The 15633-nt window shown below is 40.6% G+C and overlaps 1 protein-coding gene across 5 annotated transcripts in view; it reads right to left on the reverse strand.

Annotated features, from left to right (window-relative positions):
- The window catches only part of tmem79a (transmembrane protein 79a), a 58348-nt gene that overhangs the window by 39200 nt on the left and 3515 nt on the right, over positions 1-15633 (reverse strand). The window contains exon 1 of one of the 5 annotated variants that reach the window (XM_076301066.1): positions 3772-3859. The exons of the other annotated variants lie outside the window; for them this stretch is intronic. The gene's annotated coding sequence lies outside the window, so the exon portion shown is untranslated. Of the gene's footprint in view, positions 1-3771; positions 3860-15633 lie in introns of those variants that run through there. 5 annotated transcript variants of the gene reach the window in all.

Here is a 15633-nt window from a genome sequence, read left to right on the forward strand (position 1 = left end):
GTTATAAATAAGGGGGAAATACATTTTGAAATTAATGTTTTGAGACCCACCTGTACATTTTCTTTGTTTAAAAAGTTAAATCAGATAGTGAACTTGCAGTGTATAAAAACATGTGAATGAATTAGCAAAGCTCTAGGCAGCAAGACTGAGCACTTTACCCAAAATGACCACTGTAGGGACAGTTGAAGCAGGAGAATGTGTAACTGAATTACAGATTGAAGAGTTTGGTTCCAAATCGCTATATCCTCCCAGTAGAACTCGAATTGGTTATTGTTAGGCTACTTGATTTATCTTTATTTCAATCAAAACAACATTGATGTTAGGCCTACCTGAAATTATAATAATAATAATAATAATAATAATAATAATAATAATAATATAATAATAAGCTTTATTTGTATAGCACCTTTCATACACAGAATGCAGCTCAAAGTGCTTTACATTTGAAGCATGTAACACAATAATAGTCAGTCAGTCATTATCAATCACAATCACAAAAATTAAATACAGAATTAAATAACATGACTTAGGCTATTAATGTTTTTAAAATAGAAATATACCGTTTTGGAACTAAACTCTTCCAATTATTTATTATAGGCCTATATGAATATATTATTAGCCTATATATTCACTGGTTATTTACACATTGTCTTTAAAATCTAATTAATACAATATATAGAAACCATGGCTTCAAAGTTCAAACTCTTCAACTTGTAGTTTTACACCTGTCTCATATTTTCTTGGCTATAAGAGAAAAATGGCGCAACTTAACCCATTCTCCCCTAAAAACACCTTCACCCAAGCACCGTGATGTGTTCAGCACACATTAACACAAGCACAGCATTTTTACTGTGTTTACTCTGTAAAGCGACCTTGGGTGCTTTGAAAAGCGCTATGTAACAAATAAAATGTATTATTATTATTATTATTATTATAGGCTACCGCACGACAGTGGCGGACCTAGGGGGTGGCTTAGGGGGCTTAAGCCCCGAATCTTTTTTCAAAAGCCCCAAATCTTTTTTTAGTGTTTTAAATTCCCGGCAACTCTTATTTCCAATATAACTTCCCCTCGATTTCTCTATAAATGTCACCAAATGCTCTATTACTGAGGAAATATATCCCTTATTTTCAAAGCCCAATATTGAAAAATAATTTGACTTGCTACACGATCTATGCCAGGTCTCTGGGCTATCCGCTATGGTGATTTCAATGGTTAGATTGATTTGTTTAGATCCAGTGAAAATGCTGCCTTGACAACGCTACGTCATGGCTTCCAAAAAGCCTCTGTCAGAAGTCTGTCACTTTTACAGTCTGTGATAAAACACTTTGTGTACATGTTGTTGAAACGTTATGGATATTAGAACGTTTTTCAAAAGACCACCCAGCTCCGTTCAAGCAACAGCATCGCCCAGTGAACTGACGGATGGTGTTGTTTCAGGTTGGTGATTTCACGTTAAGAGCTTTCAGTCAGTTAGGCAGGCTAACGTTAGGCTACTTGGCTAGCTCCCTAAATGCTTAACGTTAACTTTAAATGTCCTCGTTCGTCGGCGGAAAAGGCAAATTCAATACTCTCATAGGCTAGCTAAGCCTAACTGCAGAATAAGAAATTCCAGCTCCCAAAACAAAGTGATCCTCGTCTTGTAATAAATTAGGCTACACTGTTTTGAAATGTCAGAAAAACCCATTAACAGTTATCTGCCCATGTCAACTTTTCAGTGTCATATGTTGCACAAAATAATGTTAACTTAAACTACCTTAAAACCTTGTTGATATCCTATCCACCACCACAGATCTTATAATCCAAGAGTCCACATAAATATAAGTCATGTTATGTTGTTTTGGCTGCCTAACTAATTATTAACTAAAACAAAAAACATTACAATGATATATTGAGAGGAAAGGGCCCTTTCCATAAGTGTGTTAATCAAGCACCATGCAGTCTGCATTCATAATCTAGGTGCTTGATTTTATGCACCTGTGTAAAGGGGCCTGATGAAACCTATGAATAATCTTGCTAAATTAAAAAATGTATATAATTTAGAAACGCCTATTTCAAGATGATAATGCATTCCTTCTAAAATACCCTTGTATCATGATGACTGGCCATACTGTAATTATATCATAATATTATGTATATTATAGTATAAGATATTCTATATATTTGTCACACAGATGAGATCAGGGAAGAGGAAGGAGAATAGCAATAATAAACAATAATGTCATATCAAACAATAGCCTAATGAAAATAAACAAATACTATAATATACAAACCATAAGAAACGCTTAATTAACTAAGTACATGCTAAACAGATATGAACAGATATTGCCTCTTGAAAGACCCAAAACTATAATTTTACACAGTGTAGTGCCAGTCAGATACCTTGAATCTGTTGAATGTTAGTTTTACATTTTTTAAGTCTCAATGTGTCCATTAGTTTACACAAAATTCACTAGAAGTCATTATTTAGCCAAATAACTTTCAGTGTCCCGCCGGCGGGACGGTTACCCCCCTCCCCCACACATTCTAAATCAATTGTATGCACCATATTGCTATGTAGCATAGTAATGTTATACACCATTTCAAAGCTTTGACTCTTGGGAATCCAAAAATGACAACTTTTTTTCCATGTACAATCTGTATAGTGCTTTACATTCTCAGATTAATTTGATTATGTCTCAATTAAATTTGATCCAAAATGCCCCCCTCCCCCTCCTCCGCTTTTGGTGATACCCTGACTTCTGGCTGCAGTGTAGCTGCAACACAATAAGTAGATGCCTCATATTGGGTACTGAAATATTCACAAGAATCCATAGAAATTGAATCTTCATGTTGTATTATCCAATATTAGTTGTACAGATGTATAGTCTATCTTATACACACTAATTGAACCAACAAAGTAAATGCAAAAATAGAAACTTTTTTTGTAATTATTCCATATTTTGTGTAGTCAGTCTATATCAGAACACCTGACATACAAATAGTCTAAATAGTCCACAAGAAACCTCAAAGTGTTACCTTTCATTTGAGACCAGGATTATGCTTCTACACAAAGGGGTTCATGTGCAGTAAGCATTTGATTGTCAGTATGCATTTTGGATAACAAAAAGTCCTATGGGGAGTATCCATAGGCATTTTACAAAACGCATGGGCATACCTTGGCAAATAATACTCTAAAGCACTCATATTTTCATTCTATATTGATCAACTTTCACAAGACCTGGTGCTAGGGCTTAGTTGTGTTTCTAAGGGATATCAAGTGACCTAGAGGGCTGAAATGTGGTCAGTTCAGAGATGCTTGTAATCCGGCAGAAAGAAAAAACTATATTCTAGCCTCTGTAGCTCTTTGTCAGTACATCACACAGTTATCTTGACTGCTTCCTACGAAAGCTACAGGTTCTCAGCTTTCTATAGAGGTCCAGCACTTGATGGTTGACCCCAAAAGAGGTGGGAACAATGCCCTTGTAAATAGGCACAGTGCAATTTCAGGCAAAAACTTGACATTTTTACTGAGAACTATGTAGTTAGGGGGTTATTTAAAAAAAAAATTAAATGGGCTAAGCCCCGAATGTTTACAATGTCTGGCTCCGCCCCTGCCGCACGAGTTATCACGGGGCAAGCGCACATGGGGGTATTCCAGTGGTAAGCTATCTGGTAAGTGGTATTGGGATTTCAGTTCCAAAATGAGCAGGCTATGTGTAAGTCACTATGGTAATAGGCTCTGAACTTAAAGGAACACGCCACCCAAAATCAGTAGTGATATATGTTCTTACCGTAACTTTCACGAGTTGAGTCGTACCTCTCCCGCGTCGGTAGGTGCACTCAAACGCTCTGTCGCGCGGCGCGAATGTGTTAGCATGTTGCTATGCTAGCGGGCTCTGCCGTGGCCGTAGAGAGAGGCACATAGCAGTATTCAAACACCTCCACGTTTTACCTACTTAAATACAGTTGCAGGAGTAGTTGATGAAAAATGTTAGGGCACACAACATGAAACGTGACGATTTTCCAAGCGAATAAACACGAGAACTACAATGTGTGGCGCAATAGCACTTGGGAGTACTTCGACCTAGCGTGGTAATATTATTAACACCTAATTGTAGATCCTATCCACCACAGAGTTTAGAATCCATGCTGGATCGACCCTCAGCCTCTCCCTCCCCTCTGAGCGAGAGAGGCACACACACTAGAGGTGGTGGCTGGTTGTTTTAATGTAGGCTATGGGTGATGCAGCGCTGCTGACGTGAGGCTAGAAAGCCCTTGCCTGTTCTAGAAAGACTGATCTAATGCAGCAAATATATTAAAAGGCAAAAGTCGTACATTGGCTAGGCCTATCCCCAGAATATCAGCAGCAAACTCAGTCTCTGTCGCGCAAAACAGTCTCCAAATAAAACGCACATCGGCCTGTTGCCTATTCTGCCAGCTTGTGACAATATATCGTCCAAAATGCTTGATTGCATTGCATTCTCCACATTTTTAGCTACATTTTCATGTACCACATCAGCATTTTTGTTCAGTGAATCTTTTGTAAATTGCTTTACAATTACCGTCGGGCCTATAGGCCTATTGCCTGGCTTGCCTCAGCTTCGGTCACGTCCTTTTACAATTTTATCATTGTAATAAAAAACGCAATTTGCCACATAATTTCAGCATGCTCCTGGCCTACTAATTAATGCCTATTGTACTTTATTTTTTGCAAAAAGAAAGAAATCCTTGATAAAATAACAAGTCATTCACATTATAGGCTACTTTACACACTGTTATGTCAGGTTGACTGACAAGCCTGTTCTGAAGACTCCCATTCATTTTGACTGCACGAGCGCGTCTTTTTCAGACAGACATCGCAATTCATTTTATAGCAGGCCATCGGACAAATATGACGCCTCGATATTAAAGAAACTCCGACTCCATTCATTCTGAAAGTCCACCGCACAACAATGCAACGTGCATGTTCACATTTTTAGTAACAACCGCCAAACTTGCTTGCTTGCCTTACACATCTAAGTTTTCCGACTATTTTTCTTACCTTCTTTTTCCGCTGTGGATGTTAGTGAGTTTGTAGAAGTTTTAGCTCTTACGTTCTGAACATCTCGCACTGCCATCGCCCGATGTCATTTCTTAGTCATATCACTCTCTGTCTCTCTTTTAAATGCCTATTCCCTGAATGGTAGGCTACAATTATGTGTTTTATATATAGGCTAATATCTAAACAAAATAACCCAGGCAGTCTCATCTAGGATATAACACAGGTTGAAGTTGGTTCTATTTAGGGAGGTGAACATCTGTAGATGACTCAGAAATGACATCGGAAGACAAGGAGTGAATATGGCAAGAGGCAAGCCGAAGTCTGCTGACAAGGGCCCGACGGTAATTGTAAAGCAATTTACAAAAGATTCACTGAACAAAAATGCTGATGTGGTACATGAAAATGTAGCTAAAAATGTGGAGAATGCAATGCAATCAAGCATTTTGGACGATATATTGTCACAAGCTGGCAGAATAGGCAACAGGCCGATGTGCGTTTTATTTGGAGACTGTTTTGCGCGACAGAGACTGAGTTTGCTGCTGATATTCTGGGGATAGGCCTAGCCAATGTACGACTTTTGCCTTTTAATATATTTGCTGCATTAGATCAGTCTTTCTAGAACAGGCAAGGGCTTTCTAGCCTCACGTCAGCAGCGCTGCATCACCCATATAGCCTACATTAAAACAACCAGCCACCACCTCTAGTGTGTGTGCCTCTCTCGCTCAGAGGGGAGGGAGAGGCTGAGGGTCGATCCAGCATGGATTCTAAACTCTGTGGTGGATAGGATCTACAATTAGGTGTTAATAATATTACCACGCTAGGTCGAAGTACTCCCAAGTGCTATTGCGCCACACATCGTAGTTCTCATGTTTATTCGCTTGGAAAATCGTCACGTTTCATGTTGTGTGCCCTAACATTTTTCATCAACTACTTGTGCAACTGTATTTAAGTAGGTAAAACGTGGAGGTGTTTGAATACTGCTATGTGCCTCTCTCTACGGCCACGGCAGAGCCCGCTAGCATAGCAACATGCTAACACATTCGCGCCGCGCGACAGAGCGTTTGAGTGCACCTACCGACGCGGGAGAGGTACGACTCAACTCGTGAAAGTTACGGTAAGAACATATATCACTACTGATTTTGGGTGGCGTGTTCCTTTAACTGGGTATGTTAACCCAGAGTAAGTGGTAAACCTGGGATTTCAGTTCCAAAACGTTCAAAAATGATATGGCTATCTAAGTAACTATGGTGACATAGGCTCTGAACTTAACCTGGTAGGGGGTAGGTTTTGTTCAGGTTATGTTCAATTATGTTCGGTTATTTCAGTGAATGTTCAGCCAGGCCGCTATTTTTAGCCTACACGTGTCACACAATGGCGTTTCATTTTGACGAACGTCCGATTGACAAAGAAGCACAAAATCATGTAGGCCTAATATTCATCCGTGCAACTCACCGTGAGAGGGCGAAAGACCACGACATCACATGATATCCTCTCTTTTCCAAACGAGTTTTGCAAGAGCGCTACAGTTTATCAGCTGAATCCTAAATATTGAAAAGCATTCTCCAGCCCTACATTAGACGCATCGTGGATCAGAATAGAATAAAATAAATCTTTAATGTAGGCTAGCTATAGCCTATCCTACTACACCATAGTGGACATTTGTCTTTGGCTCACCAGACATGGACAGATGGACAAACAACATCTCAGACATATTGAAGATATAATTAAACATTAAACAAGAGAATAGATTAAATTTAAATTTAAATTAATAAATACGTTTAAATATAGCCTAGGCTATATAACAGCTCAGGTATGTGTTGTCACTAAGTTTGGTTAAAAATGAAGATGGCATTTGGGATAAAATAGTTTTTTAAATATGCTACACTTTTTTCCTCTCTCCATATGCGCATCGACGATCGCTCTCCGACTATGAGTTTTTGTAGTGTTGGAGACGCACAGCATATCGCAAGCTGTTGGTCGGTGCGTAAAGTTTGCCGCTAAAGCAGTTCCTGCGCAACTTTAGCCTATTCGTCGCCACAAACCCACGAGGATCTGTAAAATGTAGTTTCACCAACTGGCATGTCAGCATCACTTATTTTAAGTTTTCCAAATATGCACCGAATCGGCTATCTTTGCTGGTGAGCTTTCAATTAATTAATTAATTAATTAATTAATTAATTAATTCTTTTTCAGAATTTCCTCACATTAAGTTCTAATGGATAGGCTATAGACATTTCTATTTTTGGATGCTCTCTTCCCAGTCAGCACACATAGGCTATGCTTTAATAGTGTTGGTGTTTAAAACACATTTTTTATTTTAAGAATTGCCAGATGATATGTGATGCTTCACATCTTATCACAAACGTGGAGGCGAAATGGCCAGGGTCCAGCACACGATACCTAGCCTGGCTCACCTCCATTGAAATGTATAGTCTGGAACTGCCCGCCCATCCGCTAAACCCCCAGTGGACCTCTAGATTGAAAAATCGTCAATGCAAGTGAATGTGAGAAAATAATTATTTTCTGGTCCCGTTTGATTTGTGCCATGAATGTGTCGTCTGTGAATTTTTCATGTTACGAGTTTGACAGTATATTATATGATTCTTCGGCTATCAGTTGTGGAAAAGACATAACGAGAAAGACTACATGTCGCCTGTGACGTGAGCTAATCGCTAACATTAGCTGAGATGCTAGTTTTTGTAACGGCAGGAATAAACACACATGGTAACAAAAATATTTGAAACATGTCTAGCTTCACTCAACACATTAACACTACGATACAGTGTGATTGTAAAGTTGTATGGTTCACGGTGTTCAAAGTCGATCTTAATAACCCTCTACATCTCGACCAACTGATGGTTGTTATGGGAAACTAGTGATCTGTGGTCTAGCGGAAAGTTGTAGTCCACAAAGTGCTCTCACACAAAGTTTAACCGCATCAAACTTCTACCCGCTCAATTGTAGCATTCTTTACACGAAAATTTATATTAAAAATTCACAGACAACATATGTTCACATTCATGGTAAAATTCAAACGGGACCAGAAAATAATTATTTTCTCACATTCACTTGCATTAACGATTTTTCAATCTAGAGGTCCAGCGGGGATAGCGGAAAGGGCGGGACTTACCAGCTCTATACACGAATCCGGCGAAACTACCGGAAGTAAGCCGGCGCCATTACTGAGCTGTTGCTGGGTAGCATTACGCCCGTGCCTCCTATTGGATTCGTTACGTCCACTGGGATAACGGCGATTTACGACTGTCTCACTACTTCTTTTATAATGTCGAGTGGGAAAACATGTTCCGTTTTCAATTGTTCCAATAGCAGCAATAAAATTACCAGTTGGAACAAAAGAAAAATGTGACTGCCCCTGTCTGGTAGATAACGTTACCATACGGTTTGCACAGATAGCAGTTAGTTGTACCTTACCCTTTCCTTTTGAAATGTGAAAATTAGATAAACAATGGTCACAAATGAAAAACATGAATTTGTTTATTTGATATCCATTTATTTATTTATTGTTGCCAAATGGACAGATATTTGTTATAGTTTCCTCGTAACGTTAGCTAGCTACAGTAGTTAAGTAGATATAATATCAACCTAGTCCCAGTTATGTCTTTATTTCCTCATTCTCTACTCTAAGCTATTTTCATAAATAATCTGTAAGATCGCTTGTACCTTCATCTGTGACCGGAGGCCACTGTCATCATCAACCCAACAAGCCGTACTGCCTGGCTGTAGCTGTCATTGAGGGTGCGTTATCACAGAGGTTTGTTTACATACCATATTGGATTGGTTGTGTCCACTGGGATAACAGCCCGCGATTTACGACTGTCTCACTACTTCTTTTATAATGTCGAGTGGGAAAACATGCCAACTTGACAGATATTTGTATAGTTTCCTCGTTAGGTAGCCTAGCTAGCATAGTTATTGCTAACGTTAGCTAGCTACAGTAGTTAAGTAGATATACAGCGGGGAAAATAAGTATTGAACACGTCAACATTTTTTTCAGTAAGTATACTTCCAATGAGGCTACTTGCATGAAATTTTCACCAGACATTAGTATTAACTCAGATAATCCACCCATATAAAAAAATCCAAACATTAAAGTCCATAGGTAGAGTTATGTGTAATAAAGTGGAATGACACAGGAAAAAAGTATTGAACACGCCTGCTGAAATTTCTTGTGGAAAAGCCTTTATTCGTAATGACAGCTTCAAGGCATTTCCCGTATGACGAAACTAACCAGTTACAGTATTCTGGTGTGATTTTGGCCCATTCTTTTCAACAGATAGTCCTTTAATATTGAAGATTCCAGGGATCCCTCTTGTGAATCCTGATCTTTAGTTAACTTCCAAAACTGTTCAATTGGATTGAAGTCAGGGCCTTGATTTCCTTTCTCTGAAACCAATTGAGAGTTTCCTTTGCTGAATGGTTTGGATCATTGTCCTGCTGGAAGGTCTAGCCATGTCTCATCCTCATCATCCTGGTGGATGGTCAAGATTCTCCTTCAACTGTATGAAGTCTGCTAGTATCATGAGATGAAAAACAACCCCACACCATGATGCCACCACCTCCAAACCTCACTGTTGGTAGGGTATTTTTAGGGTGATGCACAGTGCCATTTCTCCCCCAAATATGGTGTGTAGTATGACATCCAAAAAGTTCAATTTTGCTCTCGCCTGACCAGAATACATTCTCTCAGTATTTCATAGGATTGTCCAAATGTTGCGTAGCAAACTTTTAACGAGCTTTGACATGTTTTTCTTCAGCAATAGAGTCATGCGGGATGAGCGTGCATAGAGGCCATGGCAGTGGAGTGCATTACCTATGATTTTCTCTGTAACAACTGTACCAAGTCTTTCTGGAGCTTTCTCAGAGTGGTCCTTGGCTCTTGGGCTACTCTTCTGACTATCCTTCTGACTTCCTGGTCAGAAATCTTGCAAGGAGAGCCTGTGCATGGCCAGTGATGATGCAGTGATGTTCCTTCCACTTGCAGATAATGGCTCCAATACTGCTTGCTGGATGCTTCGGAGGTTTTGATGTGCATCTGTAACCAGTTCCATTGATATGTTTTGCAACAATAAGGTTGCAAAGGTCTTGGGAGAGCGCTTTGCTTTTACCCATTATGAAATGTTTCTTGTTTGACACCTTGGTAACAAAAAACCTTTTTATAGCCCACCAGTATGTACTAACCCAGCTTATATCAATTTGCACAGATAGGAGGGATAATTTCTCTAACTACTTATAGATTCCAGTTTGTTCCTTGCCATTTCTTGCCTTTGAGTACTGCTTTTTCTTAGCGTGTTCAATACTTTTTCCCTGTGCCATTCCACATTTTTACTCATAACTCTACTTTTAGACATTAATGTTTGGGTTTTTATATATGTGTGGATTACCTAAGTTAATACTAATGTCCAGTGAAAATTTCATGCGAATAGCCTCACTGGAAGTATACTTACTGAAAAAAATATTGACGTGTTCAATACTTATTTTCCCCGCTGTAATATCAACCTAGTCCCAGTTATGTCTTTATTTCCTCATTCTCTACTCTAAGCTATTTTCATAAATAATCTGTAAGATCGCTTGTACCTTCATCTGTGACCGGAGGCCACTGTCTAACATCATCAACCCAACAAGCCATACTGCCTGGCTGTAGCGGTCATTGAAGGTGCGTTATCACGAAGGTTTGTTTACAGCTCAGTAATGGCGTCGCCACAAGATGGCAGCCTACACAAAACGCTCGCCGGATTCGTGTATAGGCATGCAATAGGCCAGCGCTACGACCATATCCGTATCCGGTCGGCAAAACGGCAAATACATCCTTCTTTGAAAGGAATTGACGTTGCTAGGTTACGGGGACACTGGCGAGACACGCTGCTCCGTCTGGCATCATGTTTTTGTTTGTTTTTATATAATGTTCGTAATTTTATGTCATGTTTATTTTTTTGTATTGGTTTGTCTAGTTAAATGTTTTCCCTATTTATTTACGTTATTTTTGGTAGTTTTGTGTTATTCTTAGTCCTTTTTACTGCTTCTAAGTCAGCTGAAACGTCGTTGACGTTTGTCCATTGGGAGCTTGCTATGGCTAGCTTTTGCCCTAGCTGGGCATCGGACATCCTTCCATCTGTCCGTGAGCGGTGCTGCACTTCACTGTCTGGTCGAGGGGGTCTCTTGGGACAGCTGGACCTGGGCTGCTCTGCGGGAGATCTGCCGTGGCCGCAGAGCTGTTGCTGACCTGCGAGCTGCCATGCCAACTGCAGACTAACTGGGCCTCTGACATCGTTCCATCCATCCGTGAACGGTGCACTTCACTGTCTGGTCGAGGGGATCTCTCAGGACAGCTGGACCTAGGCTAGCTACTCTGCGAAAGATCTGCTGTGGCCGCCGAGCTGTTGCTGACCTGCGAGCTGCCATGCCAACTGCAGACTAACGTTAGCCTAGCGGTGAGGAGCTGCAGTCTCACGGAGTAACAGACGGTTGCTGTTGGAAGTCCACCGAGTTGCAGATCTACACGATCGCCCACTGCTTCGGACTGTGCTTCCAGTGATCTCCAGACTGCAGTCTACAAGGCCTGGCGTTGGCGTGATCTCCAGACTGCCAGTGAATTCACCGGGTTGATCATTTGCTAACGTTAAAGAACTTTGTTGGCATATCGGTTGTGAAAACACTCTGTGCAGTTTTCACGGATCATCATTGCCCTTGACCATTTTCAGCTGGTTTGGAAATTGGACTAATTTTAACATCACCTTTCCCCTTTTTAAATATATTTTCTTTTTTTTTTTCACTTTTTATTTGTTTTGTTGTCTGTCTTGTATGTCTTGGTGTCACGGGTACGCTGGCGACTACGCCGCTCCGTCCAGGATTTTTTGTATTTTTTAAATGTATTTGTCATGTCTTGATGTCATGGGTACGCTGGCGACTATGCCGCTCCATCCGGCATCGTTTGTCTTGTTATGTGTCTTGTTTGTTGAAGCGCTTTGGGTTGCACTATGTGCATGTTAAATGCGCTTTAAAAATAAAACTGACTTGACTTGACTTGACTTCTTAAGTGCATTGTGTTGCTCAACTTTCAAAGAAAAGCACAAGTCCAACTCCTCCAAAGTTGACGCCAACGCCGATTCAAACAACCGCTCTTCGTTCGTCATAGCCATCTTCCTTGTTGTTCACCGTCGTAGGACTGTCGTCATCCTGTTAAGCCCGCCTTAAGACTCTCTAATAAAATAGACCGCTGTGATTGGACATAGCCGTGGGAAGTGGGGGAGCACCCCCTGCAGGAAAGCACGTGTATTTATAAGCTCTCCGTCCCCCTGTCTATTATTCTATTATGCACTAAAAAATGTTACATTAGACCTGGGAGATCTAAACAAAAACTAAACAAATAAACAAAACAAACCTGAGGGAGATATCCTATGACGCTAGCTTTATGGTACGACAATATGCCATATAAAGTAGCTGAATATTACCGTGAGTTTCCCAAGGAGCTGAACACGGGCCGCCTCAATCTTCAGCTTAAAATGATGCATAGTGTCAGTGGCGTAACTATAGTAGGTGCAGCAAGTGCAGTCGCACCAGGGCCCGTGACCTCCCGGGGCCCGTCGCTACCCCCGCCCTGCCTCCTTTTTTTTTTTTTTTTTTTTTTTAGAACTTTAGAATGTTAGAGCACGGAGAGTGAAGCGTCACTTTGACGATCTATCGGAAGATGAGCGATTAACCGATGCAGAGAGATACTTCAAAGTACAGGTATTTAATGCAACTCTGGACATCATAATCAGTCAGTTCTCCCAAAGATTTGCAAGTATGCGGGAAACTTGTCATGTGTTTGAGTCTTTACGTCCTATGACCCTTCAACTCGCAGGTGATGATGAACTGCTTGAAAAGGCAAGACGTTTGTCAGACCATTATAGCAGGGACATTGCACTGAAGGGAATATTTTGTATTCATATTTTATGTGAATTGTTTAATGATTCAAGTCTTTATGACTTGAAGACTGTATAGTTCTTATGGTCATTTGTGATTGTGTACCCATGTGTACCCTGTGTGTGTGTCTTTGGTCTGTATGCAGTGTATCCATTGTTTATGCCTTTTGCCCATCACCAAGGTGTGAATGTTTGTAGAACAGCATGTGTCCAAGCCTCTGAAGGACTTCCCAGGAAAGGGGGTAGTTTTAATTAAAAGATAATAGAAGCTGACCAGACCTGATGAAGGCCTAATCCTCATCCTCCCTTTCTATTGCATATTCAAACTGGGTTGGACCTAGAGGTCACTCCTTCTTTGTGTGTAACTTTAAATATGGTCTCTGTTAGTCAGAGAAAGAAGAGAATACTGAGAATCTGGTGAAAACCCATGATGGGGTGACACAAACATGTACTTTTCTCCCTTGAGGGGCACTAGGCCCCTCATTGAAAAGAATAAAGCCTGGATTCTGACCTGCATCGTCCTGATTAAGTCTCAAGAGAAATATGGTAGTAAAAAATATACTATCAGTTATGGAGGTTCCAACCGTGAGATAAAAACTTTGGATTTAAATTGGATTCAACGTTTTGCTGAAAGAGATTTTCAACATCGTGTTTTGACGGCACACTCTTAAGGTAAGGCAATTTATATTTTCTGGTGGTGAGATTGGGGAGTAAAAAGTCCTATATAGTTCTTGTCAGACTATCGGGCTCCAGCAGGGAGCTCTGTTGGGCGTTAGTAACAAACTTGTTTTGTTCCTGTAAATGGCCCGTAAGTATCACGGAGAATACTTTCGTCTCTATGAGACTGGCGTTAGAACAATTGTTCTGGAAATAGCCATGTATGTTTTAGACAGAAACATATTCGGTCCTATGGACACAATCTGGAGCTTATCGGATTAGCTGCTAAGCTTTTCAGGGGTAGCCGGGGTTCTTGGCCAGTCCCCATTTTTACGGCTACATTGGGGGACTGCTTGCCTAGACTCTCACCTGAAAATGAAATTGCATAAGAGTGTTGCTGGTCATAACAGATGTATGAAACCATTTTTAGATTGTGTAACTAAGATCACAGTTTGAAGTAGCCGTACGAAGATGTTGAACTGAAAGCGTAATGTAATAGTTGGGGCATCGAATGACGCTTTCCACCGTTTAAAGGAACACGCCACCCAAAATCAGTAGTGATATATGTTCTTACCGTAACTTTCACGAGTTGAGTCGTACCTCTCCCGCGTCGGTAGATGCACTCAAACGCTCTGTCGCGCGGCGCGAATGTGTTAGCATGTTGCTATGCTAGCGGGCTCTGCCGTGGCTGTAGAGAGAGGCACATAGCAGTATTCAAACACCTCCACGTTTTACCTACTTAAATACAGTTGCACGAGTAGTTGATGAAAAATGTTAGGGCACACAACATGAAACGTGACGATTTTCCAAGCGAATAAACATGAGAACTACAATGTGTGGCGCAATAGCACTTGGGAGTACTTCGACCTAGCGTGGTAATATTATTAACACCTAATTGTAGATCCTATCCACCACAGAGTTTAGAATCCATGCTGGATCGACCCTCAGCCTCTCCCTCCCCTCTGAGCGAGAGAGGCACACACACTAGAGATGCGCTGATGGGCTATTATTTCAACCATAACTGCATAGCAAAACTTATCATCCATCAGCCATCCATCAGCACCAAAGTTTGTTGACCAATTTTCAAAACTGCACCTGCCCACCATCCGTTGGTTGTTTTAATGTAGGCTATATTGGTGATGCAGCGCTGCTGACGTGAGGCTAGAAAGCCCTTGCCTGTTCTAGAAAGACTGATCTAATGCAGCAAATATATTAAAAGGCAAAAGTCGTACATTGGCTAGGCCTATCCCCAGAATATCAGCAGCAAACTCATTCTCTGTCGCGCAAAACAGTCTCCAAATAAAACGCACATCGGCCTGTTGCCTATTCTGCCAGCTTGTGACAATATATCGTCCAAAATGCTTGATTGCATTGCATTCTCCACATTTTTAGCTACATTTTCATGTACCACATCAGCATTTTTGTTCAGTGAATCTTTTGTAAATTGCTTTACAATTACCGTCGGGCCTATAGGCCTATTGCCTGGCTTGCCTCAGCTTCGGTCACGTCCTTTTACAATTTTATCATTGTAATAAAAAACGCAATTTGCCACATAATTTCAGCATGCTCCTGGCCTACTAATTAATGCCTATTGTACTTTATTTTTTGCAAAAAGAAAGAAATCCTTGATAAAATAACAAGTCATTCACATTATAGGCTACTTTACACACTGTTATGTCAGGTTGACTGACAAGCCTGTTCTGAAGACTCCCATTCATTTTGACTGCACGAGCGCGTCTTTTTCAGACAGACATCGCAATCCATTTTATAGCAGGCCATCGGACAAATATGACGCCTCGATATTAAAGAAACTCCGACTCCATTCATTCTGAAAGTCCACCGCACAACAATGCAACGTGCATGTTCACATTTTTAGTAACAACCGCCAAACTTGCTTGCTTGCCTTACACATCTAAGTTTTCCGACTATTTTTCTTACCTTCTTTTTCCGCTGGATGTTAGTGAGTTTGTAGAAGTTTTAGCTCTTACGTTCTGAACATCTCGCACTGCCATCGCCCGATGTCATTTCTTAGT

The sequence above is a fragment of the Alosa pseudoharengus genome, unplaced genomic scaffold, assembly GCF_046254945.1.
Source record: "Alosa pseudoharengus isolate Yale_2024_CS ecotype anadromous, Long Island Sound unplaced genomic scaffold, YU_APseudo_1.1 YU_APseudo_1.1_scf_23, whole genome shotgun sequence".
Classification (NCBI taxonomy): domain Eukaryota; kingdom Metazoa; phylum Chordata; class Actinopteri; order Clupeiformes; family Clupeidae; genus Alosa; species Alosa pseudoharengus.